We start from the raw sequence: 6,366 nt of genomic DNA on the forward strand, positions 1-6,366 counted from the left end.
CGTGGTGCCGGAATAGTTCAGAGGTCTCCTGTAACTGTATCGGTATATCTAACCTCAAAAAGTGGGTACCAGCCCTCGGATTAAACATTGAATACACATTCGATTGACTACGGTTTTGAGTGGGGACTCTTTTTTTATAGGGAAACCAAAATATTTACTACTATGTTGTTGCTGGAAATGGGTAAATCAACCGATGGCCACCAACAACGATGCAAATGCACACGAAGTGCAGTGGACAGCACGCATAGGAATGATCGAGAAGAGTTGCTTTTCAACCACCTTTTAATAGCAAGCTTACTTGCATACGCATATACATATGCATAACAGAGATGGTGACTTAGTTTCGCCATAATTACATAGAGATGATTTTAAATCTATCTTTAACAAGTTAAGAACTGTTAAATTCGGTGCGGGCCGAACTTTATATACTCACACACATTTTAATAAAATTTAGTAGACGATGTAATGTTTACAACATTAGAGAGATGAACGGAAATTTAGTCTTACCATATAAGAAGTGGATGTGGATGTATCAATAATCTGTCTCTTAGTTCATTATGTGTAAATTCTATTGTAGCGGCTTGTGGGCTTCACCACCTTCTAACATATGAATCATTTACTTATGTTCTCATCTCACATACATACATACATTTGTAGATTCATAGTATGAGCCATTATTGCATATTTCGTTAGATTGATCACTGGAAATGCACAAGTCGCTATTGTGGAGCAAATGCTATGATAATAGTTTATAAGGTTTGCCCAATAACTATGGGTAAAAAAGAAAATAGTGACAGTAACTTCGGCTACCAAGTCATCGGGGATTCGGTTGCATAATTCTGCCCGCTCATCACGCGTATTCACACATTCGTCCAATTATGGTGCTCACACTCACCAACGTATCGTAGTCCCTTTCCGTTGCCCGTAGGATACACAAATCAAATTGATCAAAATTTATCCCGTAGAGAATAACCGTGTTCGTTTAGTTACATATTTACACAATACATCGGTTTGTGTATGTTTGTGTTTGGTTGTATCCACACAATATTGCCATTGATATTTTTGCATACATACTTTTACACACTTCCGCGTTATCAGTTATAATTTTTCATTCTTTAATAAACCAAAACCAAAAACCAACAAATGCAAATAGTTCATTTATCTATAGTTAACATTATTCAATAGTGTTTTTAAGTTATTTTAATAAAAATTAAAATTTTTCTAAGTTTATTTTGTAAATGATTTCGAAATGTACTGCTTGGCAACACTGTGTGGTGAGAGAGCAATCAGCCGACACGATTCTACGGAAATTTCCAAAACCCTACGATAAAATCTACGATCTCTCGTTAGTTTCATCGTAACAGCTAACACGGGCCTGCGTTTACGTTGGTGAGTGAGAGCAACATAAAGTCTGCGTTGATATTTTTCGTATATCACCAATACAATCTCAGTTTTATCGTAACCAAACCACTGTCATAACCCTGGTTCTTCTTTTCGCCAATCGAGTTGAACAAAGCGCGCCAGTCGCTTCTTTCTCATGCTAACCGGCACCAGTTGGATACACCAAGTGAAGCCAAGCCCTTCTCCACGTAATCTCTCCAACGCCTTTCTCTTCATCTGCTACTACCAGCCGGAGCGTATGTATCCATTCGGACGACATGACCCAGTCCACGAAGCCGCTGGATCTTTATTCGCTGTGCTATGTCTATGCCGTCCTAAAGCTCAAACAACTCATCGTTCCATCGCCTGCGATATTCGCTGTTGCCAACGTGCAAAGGTCCAAAACTTTCCGCAGAATCTTTCTCTTGAGTACTCTAAGCGACGCTTCATCGGATGTTGTCATCGTAAACGCTTCTACGCCAGGACTTTTCTATTCAATTGCAAATTGTAGCACTCATTGGCAAGATAGATTCCACCTTGGATTTCAAGGCTGGCATTATTATCGGTATTAATTCTGGTTCCTAGATAAACGAAGTTTCTTACGACCTCGAAATTGTAACTGTCAACAGTGACGTGGATGCCGATATGCCTGTTTGTTTTACGACAGGAGGTACCCTGGTTACGTCAGTAAATCCGCAGATTCCTTCAAAATCGCTGACAGTAGGCTAACGGTCTGAGGTTGGCCACTCTTCTGAATTCTGTACATCGTGGAACAAATTTATTGTTGATACTGCTAGCGTGTGAGTATAAGAGAGAGAGAGCAGATAATAATGGGGTGAGTTGAGCAAACAATGAAAACAGTTGAAAACAATAGACGCCCTAAATATAAAATAATCGGCTTTAATTGGATACTCGATAAAATTGTTTTGGAACAAGTTTGTTTTTACATACAAACAACAGTTATTTAACCACTCTTTCAAATGCACTATGCCTTGCTTTAGATCAGCTCTTTTTTTCGAAGTCAACGAATCATTGTCAAATTTGCCATGACACTTAAAAAACTCACTACTGAACATTATATTATATATTATTTTACTGAAACAAGTATATGGCAATGAGTGCGTATCGTGTGCGTCTTTTTAAAGTACTTCAGACACATTCAAGAAGCCGTAAAGGCGTTGAATTTTTATTACGTCAGGACTGCGCTGCCACATTAAAAATGGATGACAGATGAACACTTCCAGCAACAGTTTGAACAATGGAAGAATTGCAAAAAGCGTTTTAGAGATAAGTGATGGCGATAATAAGCTAATAAATTTCTATAAAATCAATATAAATATTTCACCACATCAGTCTCGCTATTTAATAGCCACACCTGATATTTCAGACTCATCATAGTGTTCCTCTCCACGGATATCTTTAATAGAAAGGCGAAAGATATGCTAAAATTGAAGAGAAGCCAGAGGACGACAGAAAAAATTCTACTATTTACCAAATAATTAAATGGTTCAAGTGCTTTCAAAATGTTTCTTATACAGAACAAATACATGTAATGATGCTTATATTATATATAAGTGGCTCTTTTTTTTATATTTTGTAGTGTAACTGTTTCAAAGGGTTCATTTGGTGGGAATATTCATTTTTTTATTATATTGTTTTTGAAATTTTCAAAGGCCTAAGTTAATCCTAATTCTAAGTTAAATCTAATGCACGATATAAAGGGTGAAAAAAATTAAAGAGTAGTAGTTTTTTCAACTTTTGAGGTGATAGAGTTGCATTTGGTTGCACTGGATAACACCCAACCTTCGCAAGCTGTCATATGTTTTCACATAAACTGCGAAAACTTTTTGGAAAAACATTAACATTTCCAACAATGGGGAAATGGTTGTCTATTATGGGGATTCTCTGGTGCATGACCTTTCGGAAGAGCGTAGTTTCGAGTTCCCGTGCATGAACAAGTTTTTTGGAATAGCGGTTGCCCCTCGGCCGGCAATGGCAAACCTTCGAGTGGATTTCCGCCATGTAAAAGTTCTTCATAGAAAAGATCTGCCAATACGTCCAAAAGGATGTAAGCGCCAAAGAAAATCTCTCTAATTCAATTGTAAAGCGACTCTCATAAACCCAAACTAGTCCCTAGTGTTGCCTAGTTAGTGTATGGAGGCAGACTTCGGATTCTTGTGAATTTGTGCCGCCGCCAAATGTCCGATGGTTTTTATAAGAAATACAGAAGTCCCAGATTCAGAGCGTCGCCGTAGCAAAGTTGCTTGTGTGTCACTAGCAATCGGTTAGTCCTGGTTCAATCCCCACTGTGGCCATGAAAGAGCAAATGATGCAAAAAATTTCTTCTAATAATATAATATTTTCCCGCGACTAAATGCGGCCGCTATTAAAATAAAATTGTTTATGTTTATTGTGCAAAATAATTCGAGCTTTTCTTTTCTGGTGAAACTGAATGAAAAATACATTTTATTTAAAATGGTTTTATATTTACAGATAGTAACTCACATTAATACACACATATGTAGGTACATGCATACATACATACACAATCACCTGTCAGGTTTCTTGTTAATTTTTATGAGCACATTATCGTTGCTTCAGAGGCTAATTAAAACTTTAACACTCATTTAACCTAGAACATCACAACGATTTTACATCCATTTACCCGTTGTGAACTTCATAGATACATATTTGACGTCTGCCATCATTAATTGCAACTCGTTACTACCGACTGACTCTTTTTCGGCGCACCTGTCTGCTCGAGTTTAGAATTACGCTCGGCACGTGCACCTTCATACGGATACGTTTTTCTCTATTTTCAGTTTTATTGTTTACAAACAAAGAGCCTTTCGGATTTGGAATAGTTCACAAGCACTGCACATCATATTCATATATCAATCAAAAACTTTATTGGGCACAAAACGAGGCTTAGCGACGGTGAGCAGTGAGCAGTGAGCAATAATAAATATATCAACAACAAATTTACTTAAGATAGGTCTCTGAAAGCGAGTCGGACAATGCAAACACAGGCTAGACGAGCTGCAGACGTACTGCTAACAAGCCGCCTGCCATTGATTCTAAAACACTTCGCAATTATTCACAATATTCTGCCTAAGCACACACCAATGCTATTCGGTAAAACGTGAGATGAATTGTGTTTGTCCGTGTTATTTAGTAACCAAACCTTCAGCGCTTAAGCTCTGGTGTCTATATAGAATAAAGAAAGTAGCTGCAACTTGTCTGCGAATTAGAAATTGCTGTATCCAACGAAAAATCGTAAGGAAGGTGGACGTTTCTGTATACGAGAGAGGTTCCTGTATACTTACACACCTACTCTTTTATGCTACATCCACGTTTGCATTTACAGAAGATGCAACTTCAACCTGGCCACATTCCACGATCCACATGAAGCGTAAACATTAGATAGATGATTTTCTTTCTTGAAAAAAAAAAAAGTTTAAAGAGAACAGCGACCTTCAATAAGCTCGTGAATGTTTGCGTGTTTGGTGAATGAATCGAGCCACAGCATCCATTTTCATTGCAATGGCGAAGCATAAACGGAATGGTCGCAGACATGCGCATTACTCCTACGTACCAAAAATATGTATGCATGCAATTCCAAAAACAGGATGCTTTTTTCTCATAAACAAAAGAGCAAATAAATGTATTGTATGTACTTAGATACAGACATACCTACTCGTATATGTATGAGTATTAGGAAAATATACCTGCAGTCGAATCTACTAGCACGTCTCGAAACTCAACTTGTTTGTCTGCTCTCCATTTTCAAGTTTAGCAACTGGTCAGTTTAACCCCTTGCATTACGATTAACCCTTTGCGATCGTATGTCTACTCTCAGCTACCACAGCATAGTAATTTTATACTGCATTTTTTTATAGAATTATGCTTCATAATCAGGCAGCCGCCGTAGCCGAATGGGTTGGTGTTGACTACCACTTGGAATTCACAGAGAGAACGTAGGTTCGAATCTCGGTGAAACACCAAAATTAAGAAAAACATTTTTCTAATAGCGGTCGCCCCTCGGCAGGCAATGGCAAACCTCCGAGTGTATTTCTGCCATAAAAAAGCTCCTCATAGAAATATCTGCCGTTCGGAGTCGGCTTGAAACTGTAGGTCCCTCCATTTGTGGAACAAAATCAAGACGGACACCACAAATAGGAGGAAGAGCTCGGCCAAACACCCAAAAAGGGTGTACGCGCCAATTATAACGGGTGATTTTTTAGCTATTATCTTTTTAAACAGTTGGTTTAAACAGCTGCCGCACGTTTCGTGTTTTGTTTCACTGTCACACATCTTCAGTTTGGTCTATAATTTAACCATGAATCGTCTTACAAACGAACAACGCTTGCAAATCATTGAGTTTTATTATAAAAATGCGTGTTCTGTTAAGAAAGTTTAAAGTTGAAAAATTGTGTTCAGCGACGAAGCTCATTTTTGGATCAATGGGTACAGAAGCAGAATTGTCAATTGTCGTGCGATATAACGCCTTTAGATTATTTTTTGTGGGGATATGTTAAAGCTCATGTCTATTCCGACAAGCCTGCTTCAATTAACGCATTGGAAGACAACATTAAAGCATTTATATGTGAGATACTGGCCGAAACATTGGAAAGAGTATGCCAAAATTGACTATGCGGATAGACCATTTGAAGCGCAGTCGCGGTCAACATTTGCATGAAATAATCTTCAAACCTCAAATTATATGGACTGTACTATCGATTTAAATAAAAATTTCATGCATTTTTCTGAATTTTACGTGTGTTTTTTTGAAAAACTTTCCTATAGCTCTTAAAAAATCACCCTTTATATATATATATATATATATATATCCTTCATAATCTTACATGTTCTGTATCACTGCTCTTCCAACAGAAATTAATTCCGACCAGTACGAAACCCAGTCCAAATTCCATACGACCGCAAAGGGTTAAGTCTCGCAGAATGGTACTCATGTTGACAATTAAA

General features: G+C 37.7%; 1 pseudogene; it reads right to left on the minus strand.

Annotated features, from left to right (window-relative positions):
• Positions 1–2,734: 2,734 nt before the first annotated feature.
• LOC128856177 (U5 spliceosomal RNA) lies at positions 2,735–2,848 on the minus strand (annotated as a pseudogene).
• Positions 2,849–6,366: the final 3,518 nt, after the last annotated feature.

The sequence above is a fragment of the Anastrepha ludens genome, chromosome 2 (genome assembly GCF_028408465.1).
Source record: "Anastrepha ludens isolate Willacy chromosome 2, idAnaLude1.1, whole genome shotgun sequence".
Taxonomy (NCBI): Eukaryota; Metazoa; Arthropoda; class Insecta; order Diptera; family Tephritidae; genus Anastrepha; species Anastrepha ludens.